This window comes from Oncorhynchus keta, chromosome 13 (assembly GCF_023373465.1).
Source record: "Oncorhynchus keta strain PuntledgeMale-10-30-2019 chromosome 13, Oket_V2, whole genome shotgun sequence".
NCBI classification, from domain to species: Eukaryota; Metazoa; Chordata; class Actinopteri; order Salmoniformes; family Salmonidae; genus Oncorhynchus; species Oncorhynchus keta.
In genome coordinates this window covers 34,796,004-34,820,078 of record NC_068433.1, presented here as the reverse complement: position 1 = coordinate 34,820,078, position 24,075 = coordinate 34,796,004, and the positions used below count along the sequence as shown (strand labels likewise).

Sequence of the window (24,075 nt, the reverse complement as noted above, 5' to 3'; positions counted from 1 at the left end):
AGTAAATGTGAACAGTTCATCCAAAATTTCAATATGCACCTCGAAATTGGATAAGAACGCTCGCATTAGTGTCCCCGATGTGTCTGTCTTAACTTAGCCTGTGAAAAAGACCCGATCATGTGATAGAGAGCAGTGTGAGTGAGAGATGCTTCGGATTGCGCAGCACACTCCGGGAGAAGGGCACAATGCAGAATCTTTTTTAGGGTGCATTACGGCCACAAATGGGATGCTGCTGTGAAATTCAAAATAGGGATGCACGATATATCGGTGAACATATCGGAATCAGACGATATTAGCTAAAAATGCCAACATTGGTATCGGCCCGATGTCTAGTTTAACGCCGATGTGCAAAACCGATGTCAAAGCTAACGTGTATTTTGCACTACACATGCAACACAGCATTCCTAACCTAGCCCAAAATGTCTGCTGTGTGGATCGAGTAGTCAACAAGTCGAGCTGTCATTTGAAAGAGTAAAAAAGTTTCAGCAAGACAACTCAAAGGAGAAATCCGCCTTTAATTAATGCCAAGATAATAGATTTGTTGCACTTGACAATCAACTGTTCTCTGTTGTGGGTGATGTTGGCTTTCGCAACTGGTCGAGCACCGGTACACACTACAAAGTGCGCAATTTTTCAGATGTTGCCCTCCCGGAGTTACACAGTAATAGTGTCACTGCTATAAGCTTCACGACAAACTATGCACATGCAACACAAGTGCCACCACTACTATCAGTAGCACTATCAAGCTGTACAAAAAAGTCTGCAAACAAGCAAACACCGGCCACAAACTATGTGTTTACAATACCGCATTGGTAATAAATAATGATTTGTTTGACCGCAACTTCTGGGGTAGCTTGGTACCTAACTAGCACCAAATACAACCAGCCTGAAAACAATGACCAGTAGAAACTGCAGGAAGTTTCATTATTCTTAGCAATGATTTATGAATCCTTGTGAGTACGTATTAGCTTGGTAGACACTTGTTTGTTTATTGAAATTGAACTTCAATTCATGAAAATAAACAGCTAGCCAGCTACTTAACCCTGTTGCCCAAAGCTAACGTTATAAGCAGCCAGCTTGTTTCATTTGCCTTATTGAGGCTCGACCGGACATGGTTATGTGGACTTTGCGGTTTGCCTTCAAAATAAATAAAAGTACCTCTTTGAAAGTGATGCAGAAGGTTACAATTGGTGGAATCATGCCACTAGATGTTAAAGAAGGTCGGAATGTGAAGCAATGAAATGGGATATTAGTCTACTCGGTGACACCCACAGAACAGAAATTTGAAGAGTTTAGCAACTATTAGCATTATAGCTCTTATCGCGGGACTGTGACTGTGTGAAATCATCTCCCCAGTCAGCCTATTGTGTGTATTGACATTCATATTGCACTGTACAGCTTTACCTAAGGATTGGGTATCAATGAAGTGGGGTATCAACCTACTCAATAACCAGGCAATTTTTTGCCCAACATCCCCCTCAGAGTTATCAGACTCTAAACATCCACGCGGTATTGTTTTTCCTCAAAGAATAGTGTACAATACACATAGGTTGACAATAAATGTGGCTCAATTCACAGTTGTTTCAGAGCAATAAGAGCTACAATGCTAATGTTCTCTGGGTGTCACTGAGTAGACTGGTACCCCATGGCATTGATCCACAATCCATAGGTAAGGCTGTACAGTGAAATAAGTATGCCCCCAATGCAATTCTAAAGTATAATACATCCAGTGTGATTAAGAGATTTGTCAAATTATCAAATTATTGTCTTTTGTTGATTTTATATAACAACATTCCAACCTCGTTTAGCATGATCTAGTCAATTATGGAATAATTCTACTATTTGTATTAATTTGCATCACTGTCAATGACATACTTTTATTTTGAAGGCTAACCGGAAAGTCCACTACTGTGGCTAATCCTTATTGTGGCTTGCTTCACATCGATGGATCTAACCACCATTAATCATTTACATTTAAGTCATTTAGCAGACGCTCTTATCCAGAGCGACTTACAAATTGGTGCAAACACCTATGACAACCAGTGGAACAGCCACTTGCATCTAAATCTTGTTGGGGGGGAGAGAAGGGGGGTGAGAAGGATTACTTACCCTTACTTACCCTATCCTAGGTATTCCTTGAAGAGGTGGGGTTTCAGGTGTCTCCGGAAGGTGGTGATTGACTCCGCTGTCCTGGCGTCGTGAGGGAGTTTGTTCCACCATTGGGGGCCAGAGCAGCGAACAGTTTTGACTGGGCTGAGCGGGAACTGTACTTCCTCAGTGGTAGGTAGGCGAGCAGGCCAGAGGTGGATGAACGCAGTGCCCTTGTTTGGGTGTAGGGCCTGATCAGGGCCTGGAGGTACTGAGGTGCCGTTCCCCTCACAGCTCCGTAGGCGAGCACCATGGTCTTGTAGCGGATGCGAGCTTCAACTGGAAGCCAGTGGAGAGAGCGGAGGAGCGGGGTGACATGAGAGAACTTGGGAAGGTTGAACACCAGACGGGCTGCGGCGTTCTGGATGAGTTGTAGGGGTTTAATGGCACAGGCAGGGAGCCCAGCCAACAGCGAGTTGCAGTAGTCAAGACGGGAGATGACAAGTGCCTGGATTAGGACCTGCGCCGCTTCCTGTGTGAGGCAGGGTCGTACTCTGCGGATGTTGTAGAGCATGAACCTACAGGAACGGGACACCGCCTTGATGTTAGTTGAGAACGTCAGGGTGTTGTCCAGGATCACGCCAAGGTTCTTAGCGCTCTGGGAGGAGGACACAATGGAGTTGTCAACCGTGATGGCGAGATCATGGAACGGGCAGTCCTTCCCCGGGAGGAAGAGGAGCTCCGTCTTGCTGAGGTTCAGCTTGAGGTGGTGATCCGTCATCCACACTGATATGTCTGCCAGACATGCAGAGATGCGATTCGCCACCTGGTCATCAGAAGGGGGAAAGGAGAAGATTAATTGTGTGTCGTCTGCATAGCAATGATAGGAGAGACCATGTGAGGTTATGACAGAGCCAAGTGACTTGGTGTATAGCGAGAATAAGAGGGGGCCTAGAACAGAGCCCTGGGGGACACCAGTGGTGAGAGCGCGTGGTGAGGAGACAGATTCTCGCCACGCCACCTGGTAGGAGCGACCTGTCAGGTAGGACGCAATCCAAGCGTGGGCCGCGCCGGAGATGCCCAACTCGCAGAGGGTGGAGAGGAGGATCTGATGGTTCACAGTATCGAAGGCAGCCGATAGGTCTAGAAGGATGAGAGCAGAGGAGAGAGAGTTAGCTTTAGCAGTGCGGAGCGCCTCCGTGATACAGAGAAGAGCAGTCTCAGTTGAATGACTAGTCTTGAAACCTGACTGATTTGGATCAAGAAGGTCATTCAGAGAGAGAAGGGTTATTTTAGATGACACCTAGCTATATAGTTAGCTAGCTAGCTAACTATATAGCTACTGAAATAGATGTCATTTTGAATTTTGATATGTTTTTGGAAAAGAACATTGCATCCATGAGCTAGCTTTTTTATAACCAGCACTATAGTTGCGCGAGACAACTTCACGAGCATCATCCTTATTTACAATGACGGCCTATGGGACTCCCAATCACGGCCAGATGTGATACAGCTTGGATTCGTACCAGGGACTGTAGTGAAGCCTCTTGCACTGAGATGCAGTGCCTTAGACCGCTGTGTCCATGTGTATGTGTTTTTAACTGTACTAGAATGCTTAAAAGGCCAAAAAAATGTAAATATCGGTTAGCAGTGTCTTTCTTTTTGGCAAGGAAAATATTGGATATCGGTATCGGCCAAAAATGTCATATCGGTGCATTACCAATTCAAAGCATTATCATGTGCTTATCAAATTGTGAATGAGAGACTATTAGAGTGTGTACAGCCTCCGCAAAAATGAAAGCAGAGCTTATGCCCTTCAAGCAACTTTTTTCAAATCATCATTAGTCTCATCATGCAGCCTTACAATGTATTAAAAATCTTAACATATAGCCCAATGTTTGAAAAACAACTAAAGTTACATTAATAACTAAAATAAGCATATATGAATACCATTTTCTTTGTTAACCATTCAACACAGAATAGCTTCATGTGCGGACTCCCTCATTGTTTGGAGAAAGTATTTACATTTTATTAATCTTTGTTCAATTGGGTTCTTCATACTAGAAAATAATGCCATGGAATTCTAAGCAAATCTTGTCTGCAAAATGAACTAGTGTAGCCCACAGCCATTTGGCATAGCCACATCAAGACAACTCAGAGTATGCTATTCTTTTCTTCTGAAATAGACTACATTTTCTTCATATGATGCTTCTTTAGACCTATCTAAAATAAATTATGGATTTATTGTGAAGGTATAGGCTATATTACATGGATTTATTAGACTTTTAAAAATGGCTTGTAGGCCATGTGTGGAAGCCAGGAGATGTTAAATGTGTTTATTTTGTGGTTAATTACTGTGAGACCGACCAGTTATTTGCTTGACAATCACCAGCTGATGACATTCCGTGACCGCCACAGCCCTAGGCAGGGCTGCTGTTTTGTTGTTTTTTTAAATCCCAGAATGTAACTTTAACGAAGCATTCATAAACCCTTTAGTTTAAAAGGCCTTCATAGATGCTTCACAAATCGACAATAAACCAAGGTCATACTATATAAGGGTGATATCATCAGGTCATTAAATCTGGTGCTTTGCAGATTGTGACATAATGTTTTTGCCACCCTTTATAGTATGACATTTTACTTTAAAAATTATGTAAATATTTGATGTAGGCCGTATAAAGGGCTTATAAAAACTTTGTATATTATTAACATTTACTTCTTACTGAATCTGAAATTTAGTCTGAGATGTATTTTAGATGTTCTTTTTACCCTTTTTTTCTCCCCAAGTTTGTAATATCGAATTGGTTCTATTCACACGTACTGTATCAGTATTATTGGCAGCTCACTGGGTGACAGTAGACTGTTTCCTTGCTTCATCAAATGTATTCCATGATACAGCATCCATCCAATTAACAAAACTACACAATACATAGATGTGCTGTACATTTTAATGGCTTTAAAATTGAAACCACTTGTGTGCCAGAAAGTGTACTCACGTCTGGACACTTGGTATTAAATGTAAAGGAGATTGACAAACGTTTGAGGAAAGCAATAGTAAATCAAGGGCTCGAATTGCATAGTTGATTGAATGCTTTTTCTAGGCCTTTGTGAAATTATCAGTCTATAATTTTAATGGTAGGTTTATTTGAACAGTGAGAGACAGAATAACAACAACAAAAAATCCAGAAAAACGCATGTCAAAAACGTGATAAATTGATTAGCATTTTAATGAGAGAAATAAGTATTTGACCACCTCTCAATAAGAAAGATTTCTGGCTCCCAGGTCAGGTGTCTTTTATACAGGTAACGAGCTGAGATTAGGGGCACACTCTTAAAGGGAGTTCTCCTAATCTCAGTTTGTTACCTGTATACCTCTCCACCATGGCCAAGACCAAAGAGCTCTCCAAGGATGTCAGGGAGAAGATTGTGGACCTACACAAGGCTGGAATGGGCTACAAGACCATCACCAAGCAGCTTGGTGAGAAGGTGAAAACAGTTGGGGCAATTATTCGCAAATGGAAGAAACACAAAAGAACTGTCAATCTCCATCGGCCTGTGGCTCCATGCAAGATCTCAACTCGTGGAGTTGCACTTATCATGAGAACGGTGAGGAATGAGTCCAGAACTACACGGGAGGCAAACAAATAAAGGCATTACAGTCACAGGAAAGCAAATGCAAACAAGAAAGTAACCAGAGTCAAACCCTGAGATTGTAACATTAGCAAAAAACATTAGTCTTTAGAAAGGTAGTGTTAAATGAATAGCCAATGCCAACTTAGTTCAAACAAAAACATAAACACATATTGGATATTTAACATGTTACCAGCTAAGCAAGTCAGCCATCCAATGTTACTTAAATGGATACAGGTCTTCGTTCAGTTGATTTTAGATGTAGCTAGCTAGGTAGTTGTCCATATGTCAAGCTATATCTCAGCTAGCTAGCCACTAGAAATGTTGAAGTGCCTTGCTAAATCAAAATTCAAATTTCAAATTTTATTTTTTTATTTTTATTTGTCACATACACATGGTTAGCAGATGTTAGTGCGAGTGTAGCGAAATGCTTGTGCTTCTAGTTCCGACAATGCAGTAATAACCAACAAGTAATCTAGCTAACAATTCCAAAACTACTACCTTATAGACACAAGTGTAAGGGGATAAAGAATATGTACATAAAGATATATGAATGAGTGATGGTACAGAGCGGCATAGGCAAGATACAGTAGATGGTATTGAGTGCAGTATATACATATGAGATGAGTATGTAAACAAAGTGGCATAGTTAAAGTGGCTAGTGATACATGTATTACATAAGGATGCAGTAGATGATATAGAGTACAGTATATACGTATACATATGAGATGAATAATGTAGGGTATGTAAACATTATATTAGGTAGCATTGTTTAAAGTGGCTAGTGATATATTTTACATAATTTCCCATCAATTCCCATTATTAAAGTGGCTGGAGTTGAGTCAGTGTGTTGGCAGCAGCCACTCAATGTTAGTGGTGGCTGTTTAACAGTCTGATGGCCTTGAGATAGAAGCTGTTTTTCAGTCTCTCGGTCCCAGCTTTGATGCACCTGTACTGACCTCGCCTTCTGGATGATCGCGGGGTGAACAGGCAGTGGCTCGGGTGGTTGTTGTCCTTGATGATCTTTATGGCCTTCCTGTGACATCGGGTGGTGTAGGTGTCCTGGAGGGCAGGTAGTTTGCCCCCGGTGATGCGTTGTGCAGACCTCACTACCCTCTGGAGAGCCTTACAGTCGTGGGCGGAGCAGTTGCCGTACCAGGCGGTGATACAGCCCGACAGGATGCTCTCAATTGTGCATCTGTAGAAGTTTGTGAGTGCTTTTGGTGACAAGCCAAATTTCTTCAGCCTCCTGAGGTTGAAGAGGCGCTGCTGCGCCTTCTTCACGATGCTGTCTGTGTGGGTGGACCAATTCAGCTTGTCTGTGATGTGTACGCTGAGGAACTTAAAACTTACTACTCTCTCCACTACTGTTCCATCGATGTGGATAGGGGGGGGGGGTTCCCTCTGCTGTCCACAATCATCTCCTTAGTTTTGTTGACATTGAGTGTGAGGTTATTTTCCTGACACTACACTCCGAGGGCCCTCACCTCCTCCCTGTAGGCCGGCTCGTCGTTGTTGGTAATCAAGCCTACCACTGTTGTGTCGTCCGCAAACTTGATGATTGAGTTGGAGGCGTGCGTGGCCACGCAGTCGTGGGTGAACAGGAGAGGGCTCAGAACGCACCCTCGTGGGGCCCCAGTGTTGAGGATCAGCGGGGTGGAGATGTTGTTGCCTACCCTCACCACCTGGGGGCGGCCCGTCAGGAAGTCCAGTACCCAGTTGCACAGGGCGGGTTCGAGACCCAGGGTCTCGAGCTTGATGACGAGCTTGGAGGGCACTATGGTGTTAAATGCCGAGCTGTAGTCGATGAACAGCATTCTCACATAGGTGTTCCTCTTGTCCAGATGGGTTAGGGCAGTGTGGTTGAGATTGCATCGTCTGTGGACCTATTTGGGCGGTAAGCAAATTAGAGTGGGTCTAGGGTGTCAGGTAGGGTGGAGGTGGTATGGTCCTTGACTAGTCTCTCCAAGCACTTCATGATGACGGAAGTGAGTGCTACGGGGCGGTAGTCGTTTAGCTCAGTTACCTTAGCTTTCTTGGGAACAGGAACAATGGTGGCCCTCTTGAAGCATGTGGGAACAACAGACTGGGATAGGGATTGATTGAATATGTCCGTAAACACACCAGCCAGCTGGTCTGCGCATGCTCTGAGGGTGCGGCTGGGGATGCCGTCTGGGCCTGCAGCCCTGCGAGGGTTGACATGTTTAAATATTTTCCTCACGTTGGCTGCAGTGAAGGAGAGTCCGCATGTTTTAGTTGCGGGCCGTGTCAGTGGCACTGTATTGTCCTCAAAGCGGGCAAAAAAGTTATTTAGTCTGCCTGGGAGAAAGACAACCTGGTCCGTGACGGGGCTGTTTTTCTTTTTGTAATCTGTGATTGACTGTAGACCCTGCCACATACCTCTTGTGTCTGAGCCGTTGAATTGGGATTCTACTTTGTCTCTATACTGACGCTTAGCTTGTTTGATTGCCTTGCGGAGGGAATAGTTACACTGTTTGTAGTCGGTCATGTTTCCAGTCACCTTGCCCTGATTAAAAGCAGTGGTTCGCGATTTCAGTTTCACGCGAATGCTGCCATCAATCCACGGTTTCTGGTTTGGGAATGTTTTAATCGTTGCTATGGGAACGACATCTTCAACGCACGTTCTAATGAACTCGCTCACCGAATCAGCGTATTCGTCAATGTTGTTGTCTGACGCAATACGGAACATATCCCAGTCCACGTGATGGAAGCAGTCTTGGAGTGTGGAATCAGATTGGTCGGACCAGCATTGAACAGACCTCAGCGTTGGAGCTTCTTGTTTTAGTTTCTGTCTGTAGGCAGGGATCAGCAAAATGGAGTCGTGGTCAGCTTTTCCGAAAGGAGGGCGGGGCAGGGCCTTATATGCGTCGCGGAAGTTGGAATAGCAACGATCCAAGGTTTTTCCAGCCCTGGTTGCGCAATTGATATGCTGATAAAATTTAGGGAGTCTTGTTTTCAGATTAGCCTTGTTAAAATCCCCAGCTACAATGAATGCAGCCTCCGGATTATATATGGATTCCAGTTTGCAAAGAGTCAAATAAAGTTTGTTCAGAGCCATCGATGTGTCTGCTTGGGGGAATATATACGGCTGTGATTATAATCGAAGAGAATTCCCTTGGTAGATAATGTGGTCGACATTTGATTGTGAGGAATTGTAAATCAGGTGAACAGAAGGACTTGAGTTCCTGTATGTTGTTGTGGCCATACCACGTCACGTTAACCATAAACCATAAAGCGTTAACCCCCGCCCCTCTTCTTACCAGAAAGATGTTTGTTTCTGTCGGCGCGATGCATGGAGAAACCAGCTGGCTGCACCGTCTCCGATAGCGTCTCTCCAGTGAGCCATGTTTCCGTGAAGCAAAGAACGTTACAGTCTCTGATGTCCCTCTAGAATGCTACCCTTGCTCGGATTTCATCAACCTTGTTGTCAAGAGACTGGACATTGGCGAGGAGAATGCTAGGGAGTGGTGCACGATGTGCCCGTCTCCGGAGTCTGACCAGAAGACCGCTTCGTTTTCCCCTTTTTCGAAGTCGTTTTTTTGGGGTCGCCGGCTGGGATCCATTCCGTTGTCCTGGGTGAACGTCAGAACACAGGATCCGCTTCGCGAAAGTCATATTCTTGGTCGTACTGATGGTGAGTTGACGCTGCTCTTATGTTCAGTAGTTCTTCTCGACTGTATGTAATGAAACCTAAGATGACCTGGGGTACCAATGTAAGAAATAACATGTAAAAAAACAAAAAACGGCATAGTTTCCTAGGAACGCGAAGCGAGGCGGCCATCTTTGTCGGCGCCGGACGTCACTAAATCCACCGCCACATTCAGATAGCCCAGTCAGTGCTTGAGCACTTCGGTTTTTGTTGTACGTAGCTAGCCATGCGAGCAAGTCAGCCCAATGTTACTGTTGTCTGAAATCTTCTCAGCCAAGTATATATGTAATAGAGATATCCCTGGGTGCTCCTGGAGTTAAGCATTCATCTTGTTGCCATGTAAAAAAAATGTTTTTGTTTAAATGTGGCATTAGCTAGCCCGCTAGCCAGCCAATTTGATTATGATGTATAAGCTAATGTTGCCACTCACCTCAGTCAAATAAAATAAAATAAATATGTCATTGGGTACTCCCAGAATGAGAAAAAAACTAAAAAACATTGCTTTAATGTGAAAAGTAATATCCAAGTGAATGTGATGAAAACCATTCAGTTTCCAGCTCGCAAAGTAGCCAGCCACATATTCCTCCTGCCATGGCCAGCCAGCCGGGCCACTTCCTCTATCGACTTTACTCTATGCGCCAGACATAGAATGCTTTAGCCTCGGCCAGTGTGCCAAAAATGTGGGTCTCTCCCTCATAAAAGAAACGAAGATGGGCAGGGTGTAGGAGCGGAAACCTTATCCCCTTCTTATAGAAGGATTTTGTTGTATTTGAATCTGTCTCTTTTCTTCCCGAGAATCGTATATCTTGGCCACGGAATTTTGGTTGATGATCCCTCGCCCAGCACATTGCACGTTCCTTGTCTTGGTAATGATGAAAGCGCGCTATAATCGCCCTAGGCCTCTCCCCTGAGTTGGGTTTGGGATGTGTGCGATTGGTCGAGCTCAGGTGGCTTGTTTACCCATCACTTCCACCAGCATGTCAGAGACAAATTTCACAGGGTTGACTCCAGTCTCAATTCCCTGCATGGCACCAACGATCTGGATGTTTTCCCTTCTGGTATAATTCCAACGAATCTACCTTGGAAAGTAGAGCTGTGTTGGCCACTTTTATATGAGAGACAGCTGCCTCTAGCTCGGCAATCCGCTCGGTGTTGTCAGTGGAGAAATCTTCTAGTGTACTGAGGCGTCGCCCAAACGTGTTGACCGTTTCTCAAAAGGCGTCAATGGTAGTTTGGAAAGGTGCCAGTGAAGTCCTGATGAGAGAATCTATATCCTCCTTTAGGATACTTATTTTTTTAGCTTGCTCAGCTACAAACGTGGTTATAGACAAGGCCCCTGACTCTGCAGGAGGGCTTGCCACAACAGCCATTTTCGGTGTTCGGGTAGTTGCTTCGGCCTTCGACAATGTGTTGGTCGTAGCAGTTGTCCTCGGGTTGGTCTTGCTCATGGTACCATGGAAATTGATATTTTTTAAATGTTTAAATTTTATTTCACCTTTACTTAAACCAGGTAGGCCAGTTGAGAACAAGTTCTCATTTACAATTGCGACCTGGCCAAGATAAAGCAAAGCAGTGCCACAAAAACAACAACACAGAGTTACACATAAACAAACGTACAGTCATTAACACAATAGAAAATAAAAATAGAAAAATCAATGTACAGTGTGTGCAAATGTAGAAGAGGAGGGTGTTAGGCAATAAATAGGCCATAGAGGCAAAATAATTACAATTTAGAGTATATTCAGTCCGTAGGTGGAATTTGAGACAAAAAATATATGTGAAATATATACGAAGAAAAACGATATATACACGGGACGGGACAAGACAATCAAAACAGACATCAAAACAGACTGCTATCCCATCTTGGATTAGAAGAATATAATAAACTAATACATCCACATAAACATCAACAACGTTAAAATTAAAGTCTAATTAGAGACCTTAAACCATCGCCTAACATCGCCGACCGGAAGTTTCTCTCCAGCACATTTCAATCTTTAATAACATCCTATAGCAAACCTTTAGTAAGAGTTTACCGCCGAGGACAACCCAATACGAAGTTAATGAGGTTGATGAGTTGGTCAGTTGGGAAGTGATTTTAAAATCAAATGATGCATAGTAGCAGAAAGAACAAACATGAAATGCACAAAAAACTGTGTACCATTATGTTGTTTATGTGATGTGACTGGCACTGATCAGAACATTCCCCCTCTAGCGTGTCCATTGCAGATTACAGTGGCTTGCGAAAGTATTCACCCCGTTGGCATTTTTACTATTTTGTTCCCTTTACAACCTGGAATTAAAATAGATTTTTTTGGGGGGGTTTGTATCATTTGATTTACACAACATGCTTTGAAGATGTAAAATATTTGTTATTGTGAAACAAGAAATAAGACAAAAAAACAGAACTTGAGCGTGCATAACTATTCACCCCCCCAAAGTCAATTTTAATTTTTAAATTTTACCTTTATTTAACCAGGCAAGTCAGTTAAGAACACATTCTTATTTTCAATGACGGCCTGGGAACAGTGGGTTATAACTGCCTGTTCAGGGGCAGAACGACAGATTTGTACCTTGTCAGCTCGGGGGTTTGAACTCGCAACCTTCCGGTTACTAGTCCAACACTCTAACCACTAGGCTACCACTAGGCTACGCTGCCGCCCCAATACTTTGTAGACCAACCTTTTGCAGCAATTACAGCTGCAAGTCTCTTGGGGTATGTCTCTATAATCTTGGCACATCGAGCCACTGTGATTTTGCCAGCTCTTCAAGGCAAAACTGGCCCAGCTCCTTCAAGTGGGATTGGTTCCATTGGTGTACAACTGATGGTGTACAGCAATCTTTAAGTCATACCACAGATTCTCAATTGGATTGAGGTCTGGTCTTTGACTAGACCATTCCAAGACATTTAAATGTTTCCCCTTTAACCACTCAAGTGTTGCTTTAGCAGTATGCTTAGGGTCGTTGTCCTGCTTGAATGTGAACCTTCGTCCCAGTCTCAAATCTTTGGAAGACTGAAACAGGTTTCCCTCAAGTATTTCCCTGTATTTAGCTCCATCCATCATTCCTTCAATTCTGACCCATTTCCCAGTCCCTGCCAATGAAAACCATCCCACCAGCGTGATGCTGCCACTACCATACTTCACTGTGGGGATGGTGTTCTCGGGGTGATGAGAGGTGTTGGGTTTGCGCCAGACATAGCATTTCCTTGATGGACAAAAATCTACATTTTTGTCTCATCTGACCAGAGTACCTTCTTCCATATGTTTGGGGAGTCTCCCACATGCCTTTTGGCGAACACCAAACGTGTTTGCTTATTTTTTCCTTTAAGCAATGGCTTTTTCTCTGGCCGTTCTTCCGAAGCCCAGCTCTGTGAAGTGTACGGCTTAAAGTGGTCCTATGGACAGATACTCCAATCTCTGCTGTGGAGCTTTGCAGCTCCTTCAGGGTTATCTTTGGTCTTTTTTTCTTTCCATTTTTTAAATAATGGATGTAATGTTGCTCTGTGATATGTTCAAAGTTTCTGATATTTATTTATACCACAACCATGATCTGTACTTCTCCACAACTTTGTCCTTGACCTGTTTGGTGAGCTCCTTGGTCTTCATAGTGCAGCTTGCTTTGTGGTGCCCCTTGCTTAGTGGTGTTGCAGACTCTGGGGCCTTTCAGAACATACACCTTAGCCAAATACATTGAAACTCAGTTTTTCACAATTCCTGACATTTAATCCTCGTAAAAATGTCTTCGGTCAGTTAGCATCACCACTTTATTTGAAGAATGTGAAATGTCAGAATAATAATAGAGAGATCGATTTATTTGAGCTTTTATTTCTTTCATCACATTCCCAGTGGGTCAGACGTTTACATATACTCAATTAGTATTTGGTACCATTGCCTTTAAATTGTTTATCTTGGGTCCAATGTTTTGGGTAGCCTTCCACAAGCTTCCCACAAAAGGTTGGGTGATTTTTGGCCCATTCCGCCTGACAGTGCAGGTGTAACTGAGTCAGGTTGCCTCCTTGCTCACATACAGTACACTTTTTCAGTTATGCCCACAAATGTTCTATAGAATTGAAGTCAGGGCTTTGTGATGGCCACTCCAATACCTTGGCTTTGTTGTCCTTCAGCAAATTTTCCCACAACTTTGGAAGTGTGCTTGGGGTCATTGTCCATTTGGAAGACCCATTTGCGACCAAGCTTTAACTTCCTGACTGATGTCTTGAGATGCTGCTTTAATATATCCACATAATTTTCCTACTTCATGATGCCATCTATTTAGTGAAGTGCACCAGTCCCTCCTGCAGCAAAGCATCCCCACAACCAGATGCTGCCACCACCGTGCTTCACGGTTGGGATGGTGTTCTTCAGCTCTTTTTTTTCAACCCTCTTTTTCCTCCAAACATAACAATGGTCATTATGTCCAAACAGTTCTATTTTTGTTTCATCAGACCAGAGGACATTTCTCCAAAAAGTACAATATTTTTCCCCATGTGCTGTTGCAAACCGTAGTCTGGCTTTTTTATGGTGGTTTTGGAGCAGTGGCTTCTTACTTGCTGAGCGGCCTTAAAGTATTCGGCCCCCTTGAACTTTGCGACCTTTTGCCACATTTCAGGCTTCAAACATAAAGATATAAAACTGTATTTTTTTGTGAAGAATCAACAACAAGTGGGACACAATCATGAAGTGGAACGACATTTATTGGATATTTCAAACTTTTTTAACAAATCAAAAACTGAAAAATTGGGCGTGAAAAATTATTCAGCCCCCTTAAGTTAATACTTTGTAGCGATTACAGCTGTAAGTCGCTTGGGGTATGTCTCTATCAGTTTTGCACATCGAGAGACTGACATTTTTCCCCATTCCTCCTTGCAAAACAGCTCGAGCTTAGTGAGGTTGGATGGAGAGCATTTGTGAACAGCAGTTTTCAGTTCTTTCCACAGATTCTCGATTGGATTCAGGTCTGGACTTTGACTTGGCCATTCTAACACCTGGATATGTTTATTTTTGAACCATTCCATTGTAGATTTTGCTTTATGTTTTGGATCATTGTCTTGTTGGAAGACAAATCTCCGTCCCAGTCTCAGGTCTTTTGCAGACTCCATCAGGTTCTTCCAGAATGGTCCTGTATTTGGCTCCATCCATCTTCCCATCAATTTTAACCATCTTCCCTGTCCCTGCTGAAGAAAAGCAGGCCCAAACCATGATGCTGCCACCACCATGTTTGACAGTGGGGATGGTGTGTTCAGGGTGATGAGCTGTGTTGCTTTTACGCCAAACATAACGTTTTGAATTGTTGCCAAAAAGTTTGATTTTGGTGTCATCTGACCAGAGCACCTTCTTCCACATGTTTGGTGTGTCTCCCAGGTGGCTTGTGGCAAACTTTAAAACACACTTTTTATGGATATCTTTAAGAAATGGCTTTCTTCTTGCCACTCTTCCATAAAGGCCAGATTTGTGCAACAGATTTGTGCAACTGATTGTTGTCCTATGGACAGAGTGTCCCACCTCAGCTGTAGATCTCTGCAGTTCATCCAGAGTGCTCATGGGCCTCTTGGCTGCATCTCTGATCAGTCTTCTCCTTGTAGGAGCTGAAAGTTTAGAGGGACGGCCAGGTCTTGGTAGATTTGCAGTGGTCTGATACTCCTTCCATTTCAATATTACCGCTTGCACAGTGCTCCTTGGGATGTTTAAAGCTTGGGAAATCTTTTTGTATCCAAATCCGGCTTTAAACTTCTCCACAACAGTATCTCGGACCTGCCTGGTGTGTCCCTTGTTCTTCATGATGCTCTCTCCGCTTTTAACGGACCTCTGAGACTATCACAGTGCAGGTGCATTTATACGGAGACTTGATTACACACAGGTGGATTGTATTTATCATCATTAGTCATTTAGGTCAACATTGGATCATTCAGAGATCCTCACTGAACTTCTGCAGAGAGTTTTCTGCACTGAAAGTAAAGGGGCTGAATAATTTTGCACGCCCAATATTTCAGTTTTTGATTTGTTAAAATTTTTTGAAATATCCAATAAATGTCGTTCCACTTCATGATTGTGTCCCACTTGTTGTTGATTCTTCACAAAAAATACAGTGTTATATCTTTATGTTTGAAGTCTGAAATGTGGCAAAAGGTCGCAAAGTTCAAGGGGGCCGAATACTTTCGCAAGGCACTGTAACTAGGAATAAAGTGACTATGCAATAGTAGCAGCAGCATATGTGATGAGTCAAACAAGTTTGTGCAAAAAGGGTCAATGCGGATAGTCCGTGTAGCTATTTGTGACTAATTTCAGGAAACTCGGCTTGAGTCGTGGGCCACAACTTCACAGGAGAGGCATTTGAATATAAACATTTTTTAAATTTCAAATGAGTTTTTCTGGGCAGAAATGCCTTCTGGAACATGCCTTTATAATTTGCCTCAATAACAAACTTGTTTGCCATCTGTAAATACGAATATAATTCTTAAATTATTAGCCTAGTTGGTTTAGCCACTGAAAAAGAAAGGAATCTTCTCGCTAGCCATGATTGGCTGAGATAATGTGTGGGCTGGACATGCCAAGAGATGAGTTTGGATTGGTCTTCCATGTATCACACTTCTGTCTATAATATGAGCTGGTCAGTACGTGTAGGTAATCCTTTCAAACTCAGATTTTTTTGAAAGATATCACATAGTAGAACTGCAAAAGTGTTGCTCTCAACTTTCTGGAGGACTGAGTTTTGAAATACGTGGAATGCCCGGTGAATTTTGAGTATGATAGCTAAGGAAATCTAGAAAATTCTGCCGTTTGATTGCAAATATGCAGGGAGTCGAAAAGAACACACAGAAGGCTGTTGTATAAAACACCTGTCTCCGGATTACATCTTCAAACTAAGGGTAACCATGGCATCCGTGACAGAGATGGAGAAACGTCCTGCCACGTATACAGTAAAGGTCTAGCTAGCTACATTTTCAGATATTATACTTTTCTAATTTAGTCAGAAAGTCGTTTGAAGTTAAAGCGTTAGATATCTAGCTAATGTTAGCTGGCTGGCAGCTTGCTAGCTAATGTTACGTGTGATCTCGATCTTGCTAATGTTAGCTGGCAAGCGGCTTGCTACGTTACATGGATGATCTGTGTAATAATATTATTCGTATCTCAGAGCCATTTGCATTGCTAGTTGTAGCCTAATGTTAGCTAGCTAGCTAACATTGAACCTTGTTGGTTAGCTACCTACAGATTCATGCAAGGCAGTAACATTATGAGTTGGGATTATGGTAAATTGTTTAACTAGCTCGCTAGCTACATGTCTAAACAAAAGACTCCACTATGTAAGTAACCATTTCATTACACCTTCTGTATCCTGTGCATGTGACCAAATCAACTTAGATTTTATTTGATGTAGTATGTGTTTAAGATGAGATCAAATCAAATCAAATGTATTTGTCACATACACATGGTTAGCAGATGTTAATGCGAGTGTAGCGAAATGCTTGTGCTTCTAGTTCCGACAATGCAGTAATAACCAACGAGTAATCTAACCTAACAAAACTACTACCTTGTACACACACGTGTAAAGGGATAGAGAATATGTACATAAAGATTTATAAATGAGTGATGGTACAGAACGGCATAGGCAAGATGCAGTAGATGGTATTGAGTACAGTATATACATATGAGATGAGTAATGTAGGGTATGTAAACAAAGTGGCATAGTTTAAAGTGGCTAGTGATACATGTATTACATAAAGATGCAGTAGATGATATAGAGTACAGTACATACATATACTGGAAGAACATGACCTGCACCAAAGTCAAATATAAGAATATAACGTTAGGCCAATGAGACCGTGTCCAAGTTTAAAATTGTCCTCGACAATGCACTGCTTTTATTTCATCACATTCACAATTCTGTAATTGGCTTGCCATGAACTTGTAAATAATGATCTTATTTTCCTCTAATAATGAAAACAAATTAGCTAAAGAGAACACGTTGTCAGCGAACTTAACATTAGCTAGCTTGCTAACAAGCTAGAAACAAACCAAAACATTGTTTAGAAAGTTGCTTTTAGTTGCCTGGTTTGCTAGATTGACATATACTAAATTAATTTCTAAACGTGTGGTTTTATTGGTGTTAAAATACACCAGTTATGCTATTTGGGACCACCAGGCTGCTGGTGTCATGCAGCCTGTGGTTTTTGTGTTTCTTTTTCATGACGACAATGACAAGTTTGATGTCGGAGGACAACAGAATGTTCATGATGTCACTGTGACAAATGTCAATAGACGTAGTGTAAACCAGCCTTTAGTCTTGAAATCTTTGGTTGTTTAGTACATGGCCTCACATGTGAATCTTTAAAGAGATGGGTGGGGGTAAGGCTTTTACGAGGATGTAAACAATACTCAATGAGTGTAGACAAAAAGAGCTCTCCAGTAGGTTTACCAAAACATTCAAGGGACTTTCTCAAAAGTGAGGTAACAAGTTTATCAACTTTCAAAGCAAAATTACTTTCCCATTGTTCCTCAACTGTAGTGTGTGATACACTACTTTTATCCAATGTAAAAAAAAAAAAAACCTTTACAATTTTTCTACGTTATAACGAATCGAGCCGGTCGGTCACATTTAACTAACTATTTAGCAGTCATATGGCATGAGGCAAGATGCTGTTCAGGGTCCTGTTTGTTCCAGACTTGGTGCATCTGTACCGTTTGCCGTGTGGTAGCAGAAAGAACAGTCTGTCTTGGGTGGCTGGAGTCTTTGACTATTTTTAGGGTCTTCCTCTGACACTGCCTGGTGTAGAGGTCTTGGAAGGCGGAGCGCTCGGCCCCAGTGATGTACCAAGCAGTAAGCTCAACCCTCTGTAGCGCCTTGCGGTTAGATGCCAAGCGGTTGCCATAACAGGCGGTAATGCAGCCAGTCAAGATGCTCTCAATGGTACAGCTGTAGAACTTTGAGGATCTGAGGGCCCATGCCAAATCTTTTCAGCCTCCTGAGGGGGAAGAGGCATTGTTGTGCCTTCTTCACAACTGTGTTGGTGTGTGTGGGCCATGATAGATCCTTAGTGATTTGGACATCGAGGAACTTGAAGCTTTCGACCTGCTTCACTACAGCCCTATAGATGTGGATAAGGGCATTCCCGGCCCTCCGCTTCCCGTAGTCCACGATCAGCTCCTTTGTCTTCCTGACCTTGAGGGAGGTTGTTGTCCTGACACCACAATGCCAGTTCTCTGACCTCCTCCCAATAGTAGGGTAACAGTGGACAACCTGACTCTCAACAACATCTTTGGACTGTGGCATTGACACAGGTGTAGGCATGTGAGTAGCCTGTGTCACAGTATTGTCATGTACTTGTGTGAGTCTGTGTCCTGAGAAAGTGAATGTGAGCCCCTAGGTGATGGCGGCTGAGTCAGAGTGTCACACAGTAACAGATCTGGACCATTCAATACTTCTGTCTGTGTTGCTTTTCTCAATAGTAGTTTATCTGTGTCCCTTTTCCAGATGATGTCCTCTGCAGTCTGGACAGTGTAGAACATAGGACCAGTATGAGCAATGACTGTTGCAGGAACCCACTTTGGTCCGTTGAGGTAGTTCCTAGCTAAGACAGTTTCTCCATGATTGAAAGTGCTGTCCTTTGACTCAGTTCACAACGTTTGATTTGACTCTCCTTTGTGTTCTGAGGTTTGAATATGGGACATGACTGGTCCCACACCATATGGACCAGCTCCACACACCAGTTGGATGGGCAATGACAGTTCGAAATACGTTAGTGCCTCAAATTTCAGCAGTGTTTACTTGGTGTTCTTCACAAAAGTTTCCTTGCATTGTTCTGTCCATTTCCATGTTTTGTCCTGACAAAGCAACTGATGCAGTGGCTTCAGTTTTGTTGCTAAACTCAGGATAAAGCATTCAAAATCATTCAGTAACCACCGGAACGAACGTCGTTAAACTGACGTTCTGAGGAGCTGGAGCGTTCAAGATAGCCTTGACCTTGGACAGAAGACTTATGAAAGCCGTATTATCAATTATGTGTCTGAGGTATTCAACTACAACTTACAAACTTGCAGTCCATAGTCCTTCAATCTCTTTAAGGTCGCATCCAAGTTCTGGAGGATGCTATCCAGGTAGCATTGTACTCCTGGAAATATACTCAAGATTTGGTCCATTTCCCTCTGCAACAGCGTTGCCGCACTTGTGATTCCAAACGGTAGACGACAGTACCTGTCGTGGCGGTCAGCAGCTCCTTTGACTTTTCATCCATGTGCATCTGCAAGTACGCTTGGCATAGGTAGATTTTGCTGAACTTTTGACCCCCAGCTAAGCCCACGAAAAGGTTGTTGATGTATGGTAGCAGATACTACTTAAAGTCTCCACATACAGTATCCTGAATCCACCATCCTTCTTATGGACTGGTACGATGGGTGTAGCCCATTCACTCACGCTGACCGTCTCCATTGCTTAATGCTAAGCTAACTTTCATGCTACCCAGCTCTCCATTAAATACTCCTCCATGTTTCTTTAAGATGGCGGGTAGGCCTGTGTCTCCATGTGTCATTGTACGCACTGATTGTCACGGTTCATGAATCCACTGCCTCTCTCTTTCTCTTTCTCTCTCTCTCTCTCTCTCTCTCTCTCTCTCTCTCTCTCTCTCTCTCTCTCTCTCTCTCTCTCTCTCTCTCTCTCTCTCGTGTTTGTGTGGGCGTGGTTCCCAATCTCGGCCTGATTGTCTGCGCCAGCTGGAACCACTTATCTTCCCTTTATATGTTCTGTAACCAGTGTTTCTTGTTGTCAGATCGTTGTTACTTCCCTGAGGTTGTGTCGTGTGTCTGTGCTCTTCTCTCGCCGCCCTTGTGTGGATTATCTGCTGTGCTCCTTCCTACCCATCCGGACACACTCCCCTGGATTTCTCAGCACGCCATCATTGGAAGATGCGCCCTAGTCCCTGGGTCGGATTCCGTCTGAGTACAGTCTGTCTGTCCTGTTGCTGTTGTAAACTGTATCCATTAAACCATCGTTGCTTGCATCTTGCATCCGCCTCTGTATTGTCACACTGATGGCCAGTCCAGTGTGATTTTCTCTAGCTACGAACGTCCCAGTAGTGATGGATAGTCTCCTTTCACGATGTAGAGTATCAGCTTTTCAGTTTGTCCATTTAACTGAACTGGGACCTCAGTGAGGCCTCTCGCGACGACTGATTCACCTGTGTGTGCTGGTTGAAGTGGAAAGTGTTTCAGTGGATTTTTGTAGACTCAGTCTGTAGTTCCAGCTGCCCCATTGTCAACCTCCGTATGCGCTGACTGCCCCTCTAGCAAGGGAATATTTTCCTCAGTCACGTGATCTTCATTCACTTCACTCACTGACATTTCATCCTCAAGACTGCTTAATTAAGCAGTTAATTCCAAAGTTAGTCTTCACAGTTGAATAAATGTCCTTTCCTCTGTCCTTTCCTTTACACATCATGTTCCTCCCTTTGAAACCACATTGTTATTCCACTCTGACGCCTGCCTCAAATCCTTTTCTGCTATCCTTGATGATGCTAAATCTCTTTTAGCTAGGTCGAATATGCACTTGCCGCTGCTAGCAATACACTGTGCTAACATTAGCCTCGACTGTACCACAGAAAATAACAGTTTTACATTTTGGGGGGCGAGGCAGAATAGTGACTTACTCGTCGCCTATCTTTTGTTATGTCTTGTGAGTTTCATAACCACATCTTTATAACAATTCAGTAATGATGAGACAGGAATTCAGTTCAGCCATTTTTCTGAACGTTCTCATGACAATACATACCCCATTAGATAACAGGACTGATTTCTGATACCGGTCCCTCTTAATTTTGGAAAAGCATGTCTACAACCTCAGGGTAATTAAACAAGCTATGCATGCATGTATGTCAGTAAAGATATAGCTACTAAGATAGTAAGCTATGTTAGTATCCACAAGTCAGCTAAGCAATTGATCAAGTCACTGATGTGCTTGCACATAATTATTGCAGGAACAGTGGTAGAAAAAGTATTCAATTGTCATATGCGTAAAAGTAAAGATGCCTTAATAGAAAATGACTCAAGTAAAATCTAGATTGCCCAGTAAAATACTACTTGAGTAAAAGTCTAAAAGTACTTTTAAATGTCCTTAACAATTAGTATTTGAACCCAGGTAGGCTGACTGTTATTGTGGAACACACATGTTGTTGATCTGGCTCAAGACCATTGGGTCAGTTTAAGGATGGATGAGATTTTGTGGTCAAATAAGCATTTTTGTGGTTTAAGATTAAAACCTCTAATGACTCCCCATCCCGCATGCGGGAGCGTAATCATCGCCTGACACTAATTAGCATAACGCAACGGACATAAATATCCCTAGAAAATATTCCTATTCATGAAAATCACAAATGAAATATATTGAGACACAGCTTAGCCTTTTGTTAATCACCCTGTCATCTCAGATTTTCAAAATATGCTTTACAGCCAAAGCTAGACAAGCATTTGTGTAAGTGTATCGATAGCCTAGCATAGCATTATGCCTTCCTAACAGCAGGTAACCTTGTCACAAATCAGAAAAGCAATCCAATTAAATCGTTTACCTTCAGATGTTTTCACTCACGAGACTCCCAGGTAGATAGCCAAAGTTCATTTTTTCCCAAAATATTAATTTTGTAGGCGAAATAGCTCCATTTGTTCTTTACGTTTGGCTGAGAAATCGACCGGAAATTGCGGTCACCACAACACAACACAATATTCCAAATTAGCTCCATAATATCGACAGAAACATGGCAAACGTTGTTTATAATCAATCCTCAAGGTGTTTTTCTAATATCTATTCGATAATATATCCGTCGAGACAATTTGTTTTTCAGTAGGACCGATTGGAGTAATGGCTACCTCTGTATTTTACACGAGAATCTCTCTCGGATCCACCATGTGACCACTTACGCAATGTAGCTGCGTACGGCTATTCTTCAACATAAATGCGCAAAACTACGTCACAATGCTGTAGACACCTTGGGGAATACGTAGAAAGCGTAAGCTCGCTGATGGCACATTCACAGCTCAATAGGGACTCATTGGAACGCAGCGCTTTCAAAACCTGGGGCACTTCCGGATTGGATTTTTCTCTGGCTTTCGCCTGCAACATCAGTTCTGTTATACTCACAGACAATATCTTTACAGTTTTGGAAACATTAGAGTGTTTTCTATCCAAATTCTAGCATCTTGTCTTGACAAAATATCCTGTTTAAAACGGGAACGTCTTTTTTCCAAAAATGAAAATACTGCCCCTAGAGTCACAACAGGTTTTAACGTCGGTTGCCCTGCCCCCTGGTAAACAGTGTATGATCGCTGGATGATTCGTTTTAAGTCTAATACTGCGCGTAATGGAGTCGCCAATGACTAGGGTTTTCATTTTGTCAGAGCTAATGGCGGGAGGCTTCGGTGTCTCAGACCCCATAACAGGAAGAGTAGAGACCAGAGGCTCGGCTGAATGAGCGACACTGATTGAGCATTCCTACAGCATTTCCCTCCAGAAGCCATGAAAAAGTTGTTCGGCTGCGGGGACCGTGCGAGGGGATTTATACTACTATCTGTACTTACTGGTGGCACAGACACTGTTTCATCCTTTCCCATACTGAAATTACCCTCGCCTAACGATTGCATCTGAAGCTGGGCTTGCAGCACAGCTATCCTCGCCGTAAGGCAATCGTTCTCCTGTATATTATGAGTACAGAGACTACAATTCGAAGGCATCGTGTTAATGTTACTACTTAGCTTCGGCTGTTGGAGGTCCAGATAAAGCGTCCGGAGTGAAAAAGTTGAATGAAAAAAAGTTGAGTGAGGGAAAAACAAAAAATATAAAAGGTAATTAAAAAGTAAAAACTGTAAAGTTGTTAGGTAGCCAAGTAAGGTTAGCAACAAAACGCACAGCAGCACGTAAACAAGTCTGCAAGTTGTGATCAGAAATGACACGATTGACAAGTTGACAAAAAGCATTGAAGTTTCCTGTGAGAGCCAGGTCTGGCTATGGCCCAAGTTCATATTTTCTTCAGTAATGCAGTGGAGTAAAAGTTGTCAAAAATATAAATAGTATATTAAAGTACAGAGACACCATTTTGTTTTATTTTCTCACAATTGCATATTATAACATTACTGTCACAACGTGCGTAGTAATTTAGATAGGCAGAATATCTGTTTCATAGAGAGTCATACGAGAGCACAGTAATTTCAGAAATTAGGAACTATGTAAAAATGTTATATGGCGAGTGCTTTCTAATATTCCATTTTGAATATGAGTTCCACGACCTACAAGACAGGTCGGTTGAGGGAGTGCCGCATAGGAGTGATGCCACCTGATATAAAACAATGGCCGTGGCTTGGATTACACAGCTGCTGGGGTTGCTGCTGGAGAAGGAGATCAAAGGGATGTGGATGTAGCATATGGCTCAATGCATCGCCTTCCTGAGACCTATAAGTCATGTCGCCAGTCATGTAAAGTGGGAGTTGGAAACTGTGCTCGAATTGTATATAATGAGCCTGTGATTATGCTAATTATAAATGTACTATTAACCAGTATTATCCCATCTGGTTACAGTAGTAATGTCACATTTTCAGTTTAGAAAACAGGAATATTGTCACTGTCGTCGTCCTCTTCATCTGAAGAGGAGAGGCGAGAAGGATCGGAGGACCAAAATGCGAGGTGGTATGTGTTCATGATGAATATTTAAT

The 24,075-nt window shown here is 42.7% G+C and overlaps 1 protein-coding gene across 4 annotated transcripts in view; it reads left to right on the top strand.

The window, feature by feature from the left end:
- Positions 1-24,075, top strand: part of LOC118392243 (sodium/potassium/calcium exchanger 2-like) — a 192,808-nt gene that overhangs the window by 34,344 nt on the left and 134,389 nt on the right. The window lies entirely within an intron of this gene.